At 46.9% G+C, this 14,365-nt stretch overlaps 6 non-coding genes across 6 annotated transcripts; all 6 read left to right on the top strand.

The window, feature by feature from the left end:
• The first annotated feature begins 1,107 nt into the window (after positions 1–1,107).
• On the top strand, positions 1,108–1,298 carry LOC130318984 (U2 spliceosomal RNA). The gene has a single exon (XR_008865403.1). It is a non-coding gene; the product is annotated as a U2 spliceosomal RNA (small nuclear RNA).
• Positions 1,299–3,383: 2,085 nt separating this feature from the next.
• Positions 3,384–3,577, top strand: LOC130318987 (U2 spliceosomal RNA). The gene has a single exon (XR_008865406.1). It is a non-coding gene; the product is annotated as a U2 spliceosomal RNA (small nuclear RNA).
• Positions 3,578–5,664: 2,087 nt separating this feature from the next.
• Positions 5,665–5,855, top strand: LOC130318983 (U2 spliceosomal RNA). Its single transcript, XR_008865402.1, has one exon. It is a non-coding gene; the product is annotated as a U2 spliceosomal RNA (small nuclear RNA).
• A 2,103-nt stretch (positions 5,856–7,958) lies between these two features.
• On the top strand, positions 7,959–8,149 carry LOC130318982 (U2 spliceosomal RNA). The gene has a single exon (XR_008865401.1). It is a non-coding gene; the product is annotated as a U2 spliceosomal RNA (small nuclear RNA).
• A 3,561-nt stretch (positions 8,150–11,710) lies between these two features.
• LOC130318986 (U2 spliceosomal RNA) lies at positions 11,711–11,901 on the top strand. Its single transcript, XR_008865405.1, has one exon. It is a non-coding gene; the product is annotated as a U2 spliceosomal RNA (small nuclear RNA).
• Positions 11,902–13,993: 2,092 nt separating this feature from the next.
• LOC130318981 (U2 spliceosomal RNA) lies at positions 13,994–14,184 on the top strand. The gene has a single exon (XR_008865400.1). It is a non-coding gene; the product is annotated as a U2 spliceosomal RNA (small nuclear RNA).
• Positions 14,185–14,365: the final 181 nt, after the last annotated feature.

The raw sequence follows: 14,365 nt of genomic DNA, 5'->3' as shown, positions 1-14,365 counted from the left end.
TGGCGGTATTGAATAAGCATTGCTGCACTGATGGGGTATGCATTAGACGAAAAAAAAGAAGAAAAAGAAGAATAATACGCCCAGAAAAGAGGCGAAAAGGAGAAAAACGTAAAAAAACGTGAAAAAAAAGTAAGAGGAAGAGAAGGGAAAAAAAGGTGGAAATGGGTTTAAAAGTGATTTCGGCGGAGAAATATATATATATATATATATATAGTATATATATATATATATATACACGCACACACACACATATATATAAACGTATTCTCCGTTGAGATATTGCAGCCGCTGCTGTGTCCAGGCCCAGGAGCCTTAGCACTGTGCTGTGATGTCACTCAATACCACTGACATCACTAGGTGTAAACAACATCTCTCCTTTGCTGTGTATGTGACTATGGAGCTGTTTGGTGATGTCGTCTATTATGGCCTTCATAGAAGCAACAGGAGATTGTTGCATCCATCTAGTACCCTCAGAACTACAGTGCTATGATGTCACTCACTTCCACAGGCCTTGCAGAGTGTAAACAACAACAACCCAGCTTTGTTGTGTATGTAACCATAGGGATTTGTGATGTCACCTAGAACCTTCACAGCAGCGACAGCTTTATGAGGAGCATCAGCACTGCTCTGCCTGAGCAGAACCATCACCGCCATAGGTTGTCAAATAACCCGGATTTAACCCACACAGGTAAGTCCAATGGGGTGCAGGCATGTCCTCTATGCTTACAGCTTCCCGTGGGTGTTGGTTTGATACCGTTTGGGGACAGCCAAGGAGGCATCTGCAGGCAACAAAGGTAGGTGTGTGCTTGTGTGTGTGTTTCCTATGCAGATCCTAAGCCCAGTGTCACATGCAAGTAGGAGGAGTAAGAAGGGTTCCTGGCAAATCCGGGTTATGGATTGCATTTAAAAAGGCCCCGTGGGAGTGCAATGGGCCCCTGTCTTGCTGCTTAGCAATAATGGTATGGGTTTAGGTTCTGCTGTGTGTACTGGTGGTTGACTGCCCCCCAGCCCAGAGTGTGCATGGAAAATTGTCTGGCAGCCTCCCTGACAGCAAGCAGTGATAGTGCCCATGAAGGGGACCTTGTTGGGCCCGCCCCTTTCACGGTTATCGCTTCTCGGCCTTTTGGCTAAGATCAAGTGTAGTATCTGTTCTTATCAGTTTAATATCTGATACGTCCCCTATCTGGGGACCATATATTAAATGGATTTTTGAGAACGGGGGCCGATTTCGAAGCTTGCTTCCGTCGCCCTATGCATTGACCCGATATGGCAGTATCTTCGGGTACAGTGCACCACCCCCTTACAGGGTTAAAAAGAAAGATTCCTACTTTCATTGCTACCTGCTTGCTGGCTAGCCAGCTAGCCAGCCCTGTGGGCCTTGCTGCTGCAGCCAAAAAACAAAAGGTGGTGCTGCTGCTGCTGCTTCTGCTGCTTCTGCTTGTGTCTGGCCCCTGTTGGAGCGTCCAGGCACAGGACTTCTGCTGCTGCTGACTAAATGGCCTCCTTAATTGGATCATTTGAGTAGCCAGCACACCTGTGCAGGTAGGGCATGACATGATAGGCAGCTGCCTTGATAGCGGGTGGGTGCTGAATGTTCCTAATTGACAAAATAAGATTAATGCTTATGAAGAAATATAAAATCTCATCCCTTCCCCAATATCGCGCCACACCCCTACCCCTTAATTCCCTGGTTGAACTTGATGGACATATGTCTTTTTTCGACCGTACTAACTATGTAACTATGTAACATAACATGGGGGGGGGGGGGGGGGGTTCTCCTGGCTGTTCACACAGGTGTGTCATTGCTGTACATTGACCATGCATTGCTTCTGTGGTATTGCAAAGGCAAAGACAAATGCTTCCAGCCATCCATTGCACTAATGGATTGGTCATCAGCTGGCTGTCTATGTCCCGCATCAATATAGACCAAAGTACAGAGGGTTAGGCTATGCTATTGTGCACCTACCTGATGCATCAGAAGGTGCGAGGCCCTTGCTAAATTCTGTGCACAGACTTTGAGATCTATACTTTAGACTGTATCTAAACCTGCTCCAACATGGACTGACATTCTGGCCTACTTTCAGCCGATGCGACTTGTCTGTCGCTGAACAGTCGCTTTTTATGTATTCAGCACCTATGTATAATGTTGTAAAAATGCTCTAGAAGCTAAAGTCGCAGAAATGTCACACATATTTGGCCTGCAACTTTCTGTGCGACAAATTCAGACAGGAAAAATCAGTATAAATCCTTAGAAAATTATCCCCCAGTGTCTCCATCTGCTGGCGGTATTGAATAAGCATTGCTGCACTGATGGGGTATGCATTAGACGAAAAAAAAGAAACAAAAGAAGAATAATACGCCCAGAAAAGAGGCGAAAAGGGAGAAAAACGTAAAAAAACGTGAAAAAAAAGTAAGAGGAAGAGAAGCGAAAAAAAAGGTGGAAATGGGTTTAAAAGTGATTTCGGCGGAGAAATATATATATATATATATATATATATATATATATACGCGCACACACACACATATATATAAACGTATTCTCCGTTGAGATATTGCAGCCGCTGCTGTGTCCAGGCCCAGGAGCCTTAGCACTGTGCTGTGATGTCACTCAATACCACTGACATCACTAGGTGTAAACAACATCTCTCCTTTGCTGTGTATGTGACTATGGAGCTGTTTGGTGATGTCGTCTATTATGGCCTTCATAGAAGCAACAGGAGATTGTTGCATCCAATCTAGAACCCTCAGAACTACAGTGCTATGATGTCACTCACTTCCACAGGCCCTTGCAGAGTGTAAACAACAACAACCCAGCTTTGTTGTGTATGTAACCATAGGGATTTGTGATGTCACCTAGAACCTTCACAGCAGCGACAGCTTTATGAGGAGCATCAGCACTGCTCTGCCTGAGCAGAACCATCACCGCCATAGGTTGTCAAATAACCCGGATTTAACCCACACAGGTAAGTCCAATGGGGTGCAGGCATGTCCTCTATGCTTACAGCTTCCCGTGGGTGTTGGTTTGATACCGTTTGGGGACAGCCAGGAGGCATCTGCAGGGCAACAAAGGTAGGTGTGTGCTTGTGTGTGTGTTTTCCTATGCAGATCCTAAGCCCAGTGTCACATGCAAGTAGGAGGAGTAAGAAGGGTTCCTGGCAAATCCGGGTTATGATTGCATTTAAAAAGGGCCCCGTGGGAGTGCAATGGGCCCCTGTCTTGCTGCTTAGCAATAATGGTATGGGTTTAGGTTCTGCTGTGTGTACTGGTGGTTGACTGCCCCCCAGCCCAGAGTGTGCATGGAAAATTGTCTGGCAGCCTCCCTGACAGCAAGCAGTGATAGTGCCCATGAAGGGGGACCTTGTTGGGCCGCCCCTTTCACGGTTATCGCTTCTCGGCCTTTTGGCTAAGATCAAGGTGTAGTATCTGTTCTTATCAGTTTAATATCTGATACGTCCCCCTATCTGGGGACCATATATTAAATGGATTTTTGAGAACGGGGGACGATTTCGAAGCTTGCTTCCGTCGCCCTATGCATTTGACCCGATATGGCAGTATCTTCGGGTACAGTGCACCACCCCCTTACAGGGTTAAAAAGAAAGATTCCTACTTTCATTGCTACCTGCTTGCTGGCTAGCCAGCTAGCCAGCCCTGTGGGCCTTGCTGCTGCAGCCAAAAAACAAAAGGTGGTGCTGCTGCTGCTGCTTCTGCTGCTTCTGCTTCTGCTTGTGTCTGGCCCCTGTTGGAGCGTCCAGGCACAGGACTTCTGCTGCTGCTGACTAAATGGCCTCCTTAATTGGATCATTTGAGTAGCCAGCACACCTGTGCAGGTAGGGCATGACATGATAGGCAGCTGCCTTGATAGCGGGTGGGTGCTGAATGTTCCTAATTGACAAAATAAGATTAATGCTTATGAAGAAATATAAAATCTCATCCCTTCCCCAATATCGCGCCACACCCCTACCCCTTAATTCCCTGGTTGAACTTGATGGACATATGTCTTTTTTCGACCGTACTAACTATGTAACTATGTAACATAACATGGGGGGGGGGGGGGTCTCCTGGCTGTTCACACAGGTGTGTCATTGCTGTACATTGACCATGCATTGCTTCTGTGGTATTGCAAAGGCAAAGACAAATGCTTCCAGCCATCCATTGCACTAATGGATTGGTCATCAGCTGGCTGTCTATGTCCCGCATCAATATAGACCAAAGTACAGAGGGTTAGGCTATGCTATTGTGCACCTACCTGATGCATCAGAAGGTGCGAGCCCTTGCTAAATTCTGTGCACAGACTTTGAGATCTATACTTTAGACTGTATCTAAACCTGCTCCAACATGGACTGACATTCTGGCCTACTTTCAGCCGATGCGACTTGTCTGTCGCTGAACAGTCGCTTTTTATGTATTCAGCACCTATGTATAATGTTGTAAAAATGCTCTAGAAGCTAAAGTCGCAGAAATGTCACACATATTTGGCCTGCAACTTTCTGTGCGACAAATTCAGACAGGAAAAATCAGTATAAATCCTTAGAAAATTATTCCCCCAGTGTCTCCATCTGCTGGCGTATTGAATAAGCATTGCTGCACTGATGGGGTATGCATTAGACGAAAAAAAAGAAGAAAAAGAAGAATAATACGCCCAGAAAAGAGGCGAAAAGGAGAAAAACGTAAAAAAACGTGAAAAAAAAGTAAGAGGAAGAGAAGGGAAAAAAAGGTGGAAATGGGTTTAAAAGTGATTTCGGCGGAGAAATATATATATATATATATATATATATATATATATATATATACGCGCACACACACACATATATATAAACGTATTCTCCGTTGAGATATTGCAGCCGCTGCTGTGTCCAGGCCCAGGAGCCTTAGCACTGTGCTGTGATGTCACTCAATACCACTGACATCACTAGGTGTAAACAACATCTCTCCTTTGCTGTGTATGTGACTATGGAGCTGTTTGGTGATGTCGTCTATTATGGCCTTCATAGAAGCAACAGGAGATTGTTGCATCCATCTAGAACCCTCAGAACTACAGTGCTATGATGTCACTCACTTCCACAGGCCTTGCAGAGTGTAAACAACAACAACCCAGCTTTGTTGTGTATGTAACCATAGGATTTGTGATGTCACCTAGAACCTTCACAGCATCGACAGCTTTATGAGGAGCATCAGCACTGCTCTGCCTGAGCAGAACCATCACCGCCATAGGTTGTCAAATAACCCGGATTTAACCCACACAGGTAAGTCCAATGGGGGTGCAGGCATGTCCTCTATGCTTACAGCTTCCCGTGGGTGTTGGTTTGATACCGTTTGGGGACAGCCAAGGAGGCATCTGCAGGCAACAAAGGTAGGTGTGTGCTTGTGTGTGTGTTTCCTATGCAGATCCTAAGCCCAGTGTCACATGCAAGTAGGAGGAGTAAGAAGGGTTCCTGGCAAATCCCGGGTTATGGATTGCATTTAAAAAGGCCCCGTGGGGAGTGCAATGGCCCCTGTCTTGCTGCTTAGCAATAATGGTATGGGTTTAGGTTCTGCTGTGTGTACTGGTGGTTGACTGCCCCCCAGCCCAGAGTGTGCATGGAAAATTGTCTGGCAGCCTCCCTGACAGCAAGCAGTGATAGTGCCCATGAAGGGGACCTTGTTGGGCCCGCCCCTTTCACGGTTATCGCTTCTCGGCCTTTTGGCTAAGATCAAGTGTAGTATCTGTTCTTATCAGTTTAATATCTGATACGTCCCCTATCTGGGGACCATATATTAAATGGATTTTTGAGAACGGGGGCCGATTTCGAAGCTTGCTTCCGTCGCCCTATGCATTGACCCGATATGGCAGTATCTTCGGGTACAGTGCACCACCCCCTTACAGGGTTAAAAAGAAAGATTCCTACTTTCATTGCTACCTGCTTGCTGGCTAGCCAGCTAGCCCAGCCCAGCCCTGTGGGCCTTGCTGCTGCAGCCAAAAAACAAAAGGTGGTGCTGCTGCTGCTGCTTCTGCTGCTTCTGCTTGTGTCTGGCCCCTGTTGGAGCGTCCAGGCACAGGACTTCTGCTGCTGCTGACTAAATGGCCTCCTTAATTGGATCATTTGAGTAGCCAGCACACCTGTGCAGGTAGGGCATGACATGATAGGCAGCTGCCTTGATAGCGGGTGGGTGCTGAATGTTCCTAATTGACAAAATAAGATTAATGCTTATGAAGAAATATAAAATCTCATCCCTTCCCCAATATCGCGCCACACCCCTACCCCTTAATTCCCTGGTTGAACTTGATGGACATATGTCTTTTTTCGACCGTACTAACTATGTAACTATGTAACATAACATGGGGGGGGGGGGGGGGTCTCCTGGCTGTTCACACAGGTGTGTCATTGCTGTACATTGACCATGCATTGCTTCTGTGGTATTGCAAAGGCAAAGACAAATGCTTCCAGCCATCCATTGCACTAATGGATTGGTCATCAGCTGGCTGTCTATGTCCCGCATCAATATAGACCAAAGTACAGAGGGTTAGGCTATGCTATTGTGCACCTACCTGATGCATCAGAAGGTGCGAGGCCCTTGCTAAATTCTGTGCACAGACTTTGAGATCTATACTTTAGACTGTATCTAAACCTGCTCCAACATGGACTGACATTCTGGCCTACTTTCAGCCGATGCGACTTGTCTGTCGCTGAACAGTCGCTTTTTATGTATTCAGCACCTATGTATAATGTTGTAAAAATGCTCTAGAAGCTAAAGTCGCAGAAATGTCACACATATTTGGCCTGCAACTTTCTGTGCGACAAATTCAGACAGGAAAAATCAGTATAAATCCTTAGAAAATTATCCCCCAGTGTCTCCATCTGCTGGCGGTATTGAATAAGCATTGCTGCACTGATGGGGTATGCATTAGACGAAAAAAAAGAAGAAAAAGAAGAATAATACGCCCAGAAAAGAGGCGAAAAGGAGAAAAACGTAAAAAAACGTGAAAAAAAAGTAAGAGGAAGAGAAGGGAAAAAAAGGTGGAAATGGGTTTAAAAGTGATTTCGGCGGAGAAATATATATATATATATATATATATATATATATATATATATATATATATATATATACACGCACACACACACATATATATAAACGTATTCTCCGTTGAGATATTGCAGCCGCTGCTGTGTCCAGGCCCAGGAGCCTTAGCACTGTGCTGTGATGTCACTCAATACCACTGACATCACTAGGTGTAAACAACATCTCTCCTTTGCTGTGTATGTGACTATGGAGCTGTTTGGTGATGTCGTCTATTATGGCCTTCATAGAAGCAACAGGAGATTGTTGCATCCATCTAGAACCCTCAGAACTACAGTGCTATGATGTCACTCACTTCCACAGGCCTTGCAGAGTGTAAACAACAACAACCCAGCTTTGTTGTGTATGTAACCATAGGGATTTGTGATGTCACCTAGAACCTTCACAGCAGCGACAGCTTTATGAGGAGCATCAGCACTGCTCTGCCTGAGCAGAACCATCACCGCCATAGGTTGTCAAATAACCCGGATTTAACCCACACAGGTAAGTCCAATGGGGTGCAGGCATGTCCTCTATGCTTACAGCTTCCCGTGGGTGTTGGTTTGATACCGTTTGGGGACAGCCAAGGAGGCATCTGCAGGCAACAAAGGTAGGTGTGTGCTTGTGTGTGTGTTTCCTATGCAGATCCTAAGCCCAGTGTCACATGCAAGTAGGAGGAGTAAGAAGGGTTCCTGGCAAATCCGGGTTATGGATTGCATTTAAAAAGGCCCCGTGGGAGTGCAATGGGCCCCTGTCTTGCTGCTTAGCAATAATGGTATGGGTTTAGGTTCTGCTGTGTGTACTGGTGGTTGACTGCCCCCCAGCCCAGAGTGTGCATGGAAAATTGTCTGGCAGCCTCCCTGACAGCAAGCAGTGATAGTGCCCATGAAGGGGACCTTGTTGGGCCCGCCCCTTTCACGGTTATCGCTTCTCGGCCTTTTGGCTAAGATCAAGTGTAGTATCTGTTCTTATCAGTTTAATATCTGATACGTCCCCTATCTGGGGACCATATATTAAATGGATTTTTGAGAACGGGGGCCGATTTCGAAGCTTGCTTCCGTCGCCCTATGCATTGACCCGATATGGCAGTATCTTCGGGTACAGTGCACCACCCCCTTACAGGGTTAAAAAGAAAGATTCCTACTTTCATTGCTACCTGCTTGCTGGCTAGCCAGCTAGCCAGCCCTGTGGGCCTTGCTGCTGCAGCCAAAAAACAAAAGGTGGTGCTGCTGCTGCTGCTTCTGCTGCTTCTGCTTCTGCTTGTGTCTGGCCCCTGTTGGAGCGTCCAGGCACAGGACTTCTGCTGCTGCTGACTAAATGGCCTCCTTAATTGGATCATTTGAGTAGCCAGCACACCTGTGCAGGTAGGGCATGACATGATAGGCAGCTGCCTTGATAGCGGGTGGGTGCTGAATGTTCCTAATTGACAAAATAAGATTAATGCTTATGAAGAAATATAAAATCTCATCCCTTCCCCAATATCGCGCCACACCCCTACCCCTTAATTCCCTGGTTGAACTTGATGGACATATGTCTTTTTTCGACCGTACTAACTATGTAACTATGTAACATAACATGGGGGGGGGGGGGGGGGGGTCTCCTGGCTGTTCACACAGGTGTGTCATTGCTGTACATTGACCATGCATTGCTTCTGTGGTATTGCAAAGGCAAAGACAAATGCTTCCAGCCATCCATTGCACTAATGGATTGGTCATCAGCTGGCTGTCTATGTCCCGCATCAATATAGACCAAAGTACAGAGGGTTAGGCTATGCTATTGTGCACCTACCTGATGCATCAGAAGGTGCGAGGCCCTTGCTAAATTCTGTGCACAGACTTTGAGATCTATACTTTAGACTGTATCTAAACCTGCTCCAACATGGACTGACATTCTGGCCTACTTTCAGCCGATGCGACTTGTCTGTCGCTGAACAGTCGCTTTTTATGTATTCAGCACCTATGTATAATGTTGTAAAAATGCTCTAGAAGCTAAAGTCGCAGAAATGTCACACATATTTGGCCTGCAACTTTCTGTGCGACAAATTCAGACAGGAAAAATCAGTATAAATCCTTAGAAAATTATCCCCCAGTGTCTCCATCTGCTGGCGGTATTGAATAAGCATTGCTGCACTGATGGGGTATGCATTAGACGAAAAAAAAGAAGAAAAAGAAGAATAATACGCCCAGAAAAGAGGCGAAAAGGAGAAAAACGTAAAAAAACGTGAAAAAAAAGTAAGAGGAAGAGAAGGGAAAAAAAGGTGGAAATGGGTTTAAAAGTGATTTCGGCGGAGAAATATATATATATATATATATATATATATATATATATATATATATATATATATATATATATATATATATATATATATATATACCGTATATACTCGAGTATAAGCCGACCCGAGTATAAGCCGAGACCCCTAATTTCAACCCAAAATCCCAGGAAAAGTTATTGACTCGAGTATAAGCCTAGGGTGGGAAATACCTCATCCCCCCCTGTCATCATCCAGACCCGTCATTAACATCCTCATAATCATCCCCTTGTCATCCCCCCTTCATCATCCCCTTATCATCCCACACATCCCCCCTTCATCACCCCCTTATCATCCCACACATCCCCCCTTCATCATCCCCTTGTCATCATCCCACACATCCCCCCTTCATCATCATCCCACACATCCCCCCTTCATCATCCCCTTATCATCCCCCCTTCATCATCCCCTTATCATCCCACACATCCCCCCTTCATCATCCCCTTATCATCCCACACATCCCCCCCTTCATCATCCCCTTATCATCCCGCACATCCCCCCTTCATCATCCCCTTATCATCCCGCACATCCCCCCTTCATCATCCCCTTATCATCCCACACCCCCCCTTCATCATCCCCACCCCCCTTCATCATCCCCACACCCCCCCTTCATCATCCTCTTCTCATCATTCGCCCTCAGTGGTCTTCAACCTGCGGACCTCCAGAGGTTTCAAAACTACAACTCCCAGCAAGCCCGGGCAGCCATCGGCTGTTCGGGCTTGCTGGGAGTTGTAGTTTTGAAACCTCCGGAGGTCCGCAGGTTGAAGACCACTGCGGCCTTCAACATCATCCAGCCCCCCTCTCACCCCCTTTAGTTCTGAGTACTCACCTCCGCTCGGCGCTGGTCCGGTCCTGCAGGGCTGTCCGGTGAGGAGGTGGTCCGGTGAGGAGGTGGTCCGGGCTGCTATCTTCACCGGGGGCGCCTCTTCTCCGCGCTTCCGGCCCGGAATAGAGGCGTTGCCTTGACAATGACGCAGGAGTACGTTGGCAATGAACGCACCTCTGCGTCGTTGTCACGGCAACGTGACTATTCTGAGGCCGGGCCCGAAGCGCTTAGAAGAGGCGCCCCCGGTGAAGATAGCAGCCCGGAACCAGTATCCCACCGGACCACCTCCTCACCGGACAGTCCTGCAGGACCGGACCAGCGCCGAGCGGAGGTGAGTACTCAGAACTAAAGGGGGTGAGAGGGGGCTGGATGATGTTGAAGGCCGCAGTGGTCTTCAACCTGCGGACCTCCGGAGGTTTCAAAACTACAACTCCCAGCAAGCCCGGACAGCCGATGGCTGCCCGGGCTTGCTGGGAGTTGTAGTTTTGAAACCTCTGGAGGTCCGCAGGTTGAAGACCACTGCGGGTGGGGGAGTTCACTCGAGTATAAGCCGAGGGGGGTGTTTTCAGCACGAAAAATCGTGCTGAAAAACTCGGCTTATACTCGAGTATATACGGTATATATATATATATATATATATATATATATATATATATATATATATACGCGCACACACACACATATATATAAACGTATTCTCCGTTGAGATATTGCAGCCGCTGCTGTGTCCAGGCCCAGGAGCCTTAGCACTGTGCTGTGATGTCACTCAATACCACTGACATCACTAGGTGTAAACAACATCTCTCCTTTGCTGTGTATGTGACTATGGAGCTGTTTGGTGATGTCGTCTATTATGGCCTTCATAGAAGCAACAGGAGATTGTTGCATCCATCTAGAACCCTCAGAACTACAGTGCTATGATGTCACTCACTTCCACAGGCCTTGCAGAGTGTAAACAACAACAACCCAGCTTTGTTGTGTATGTAACCATAGGGATTTGTGATGTCACCTAGAACCTTCACAGCAGCGACAGCTTTATGAGGAGCATCAGCACTGCTCTGCCTGAGCAGAACCATCACCGCCATAGGTTGTCAAATAACCCGGATTTAACCCACACAGGTAAGTCCAATGGGGTGCAGGCATGTCCTCTATGCTTACAGCTTCCCGTGGGTGTTGGTTTGATACCGTTTGGGGACAGCCAAGGAGGCATCTGCAGGCAACAAAGGTAGGTGTGTGCTTGTGTGTGTGTTTCCTATGCAGATCCTAAGCCCAGTGTCACATGCAAGTAGGAGGAGTAAGAAGGGTTCCTGGCAAATCCGGGTTATGGATTGCATTTAAAAAGGCCCCGTGGGAGTGCAATGGGCCCCTGTCTTGCTGCTTAGCAATAATGGTATGGGTTTAGGTTCTGCTGTGTGTACTGGTGGTTGACTGCCCCCCAGCCCAGAGTGTGCATGGAAAATTGTCTGGCAGCCTCCCTGACAGCAAGCAGTGATAGTGCCCATGAAGGGGACCTTGTTGGGCCCGCCCCTTTCACGGTTATCGCTTCTCGGCCTTTTGGCTAAGATCAAGTGTAGTATCTGTTCTTATCAGTTTAATATCTGATACGTCCCCTATCTGGGGACCATATATTAAATGGATTTTTGAGAACGGGGGCCGATTTCGAAGCTTGCTTTCGTCGCCCTATGCATTGACCCGATATGGCAGTATCTTCGGGTACAGTGCACCACCCCCTTACAGGGTTAAAAAGAAAGATTCCTACTTTCATTGCTACCTGCTTGCTGGCTAGCCAGCTAGCCAGCCCTGTGGGCCTTGCTGCTGCAGCCAAAAAACAAAAGGTGGTGCTGCTGCTGCTGCTTCTGCTGCTTCTGCTTCTGCTTGTGTCTGGCCCCTGTTGGAGCGTCCAGGCACAGGACTTCTGCTGCTGCTGACTAAATGGCCTCCTTAATTGGATCATTTGAGTAGCCAGCACACCTGTGCAGGTAGGGCATGACATGATAGGCAGCTGCCTTGATAGCGGGTGGGTGCTGAATGTTCCTAATTGACAAAATAAGATTAATGCTTATGAAGAAATATAAAATCTCATCCCTTCCCCAATATCGCGCCACACCCCTACCCCTTAATTCCCTGGTTGAACTTGATGGACATATGTCTTTTTTCGACCGTACTAACTATGTAACTATGTAACATAACATGGGGGGGGGGGGGGGTCTCCTGGCTGTTCACACAGGTGTGTCATTGCTGTACATTGACCATGCATTGCTTCTGTGGTATTGCAAAGGCAAAGACAAATGCTTCCAGCCATCCATTGCACTAATGGATTGGTCATCAGCTGGCTGTCTATGTCCCGCATCAATATAGACCAAAGTACAGAGGGTTAGGCTATGCTATTGTGCACCTACCTGATGCATCAGAAGGTGCGAGGCCCTTGCTAAATTCTGTGCACAGACTTTGAGATCTATACTTTAGACTGTATCTAAACCTGCTCCAACATGGACTGACATTCTGGCCTACTTTCAGCCGATGCGACTTGTCTGTCGCTGAACAGTCGCTTTTTATGTATTCAGCACCTATGTATAATGTTGTAAAAATGCTCTAGAAGCTAAAGTCGCAGAAATGTCACACATATTTGGCCTGCAACTTTCTGTGCGACAAATTCAGACAGGAAAAATCAGTATAAATCCTTAGAAAATTATCCCCCAGTGTCTCCATCTGCTGGCGGTATTGAATAAGCATTGCTGCACTGATGGGGTATGCATTAGACGAAAAAAAAGAAGAAAAAGAAGAATAATACGCCCAGAAAAGAGGCGAAAAGGAGAAAAACGTAAAAAAACGTGAAAAAAAAGTAAGAGGAAGAGAAGGGAAAAAAAGGTGGAAATGGGTTTAAAAGTGATTTCGGCGGAGAAATATATATATATATATATATATATATATATATATATATATATATACGCGCACACACACACATATATATAAACGTATTCTCCGTTGAGATATTGCAGCCGCTGCTGTGTCCAGGCCCAGGAGCCTTAGCACTGTGCTGTGATGTCACTCAATACCACTGACATCACTAGGTGTAAACAACATCTCTCCTTTGCTGTGTATGTGACTATGGAGCTGTTTGGTGATGTCGTCTATTATGGCCTTCATAGAAGCAACAGGAGATTGTTGCATCCATCTAGAACCCTCAGAACTACAGTGCTATGATGTCACTCACTTCCACAGGCCTTGCAGAGTGTAAACAACAACAACCCAGCTTTGTTGTGTATGTAACCATAGGGATTTGTGATGTCACCTAGAACCTTCACAGCAGCGACAGCTTTATGAGGAGCATCAGCACTGCTCTGCCTGAGCAGAACCATCACCGCCATAGGTTGTCAAATAACCCGGATTTAACCCACACAGGTAAGTCCAATGGGGTGCAGGCATGTCCTCTATGCTTACAGCTTCCCGTGGGTGTTGGTTTGATACCGTTTGGGGACAGCCAAGGAGGCATCTGCAGGCAACAAAGGTAGGTGTGTGCTTGTGTGTGTGTTTCCTATGCAGATCCTAAGCCCAGTGTCACATGCAAGTAGGAGGAGTAAGAAGGGTTCCTGGCAAATCCGGGTTATGGATTGCATTTAAAAAGGCCCCGTGGGAGTGCAATGGGCCCCTGTCTTGCTGCTTAGCAATAATGGTATGGGTTTAGGTTCTGCTGTGTGTACTGGTGGTTGACTGCCCCCCAGCCCAGAGTGTGCATGGAAAATTGTCTGGCAGCCTCCCTGACAGCAAGCAGTGATAGTGCCCATGAAGGGGACCTTGTTGGGCCCGCCCCTTTCACGGTTATCGCTTCTCGGCCTTTTGGCTAAGATCAAGTGTAGTATCTGTTCTTATCAGTTTAATATCTGATACGTCCCCTATCTGGGGACCATATATTAAATGGATTTTTGAGAACGGGGGCCGATTTCGAAGCTTGCTTCCGTCGCCCTATGCATTGACCCGATATGGCAGTATCTTCGGGTACAGTGCACCACCCCCTTACAGGGTTAAAAAGAAAGATTCCTACTTTCATTGCTACCTGCTTGCTGGCTAGCCAGCTAGCCAGCCCTGTGGGCCTTGCTGCTGCAGCCAAAAAACAAAAGGTGGTGCTGCTGCTGCTGCTTCTGCTGCTTCTGCTTCTGCTTGTGTCTGGCCCCTGTTGGAGCGTCCAGGCACAG

This window comes from Hyla sarda, unplaced genomic scaffold (genome assembly GCF_029499605.1).
Source record: "Hyla sarda isolate aHylSar1 unplaced genomic scaffold, aHylSar1.hap1 scaffold_2089, whole genome shotgun sequence".
Lineage (NCBI taxonomy): Eukaryota > Metazoa > Chordata > Amphibia > Anura > Hylidae > Hyla > Hyla sarda.
Note: the sequence above shows the minus strand (reverse complement) of the source record. Positions and strands in the feature narration are given on the sequence as shown.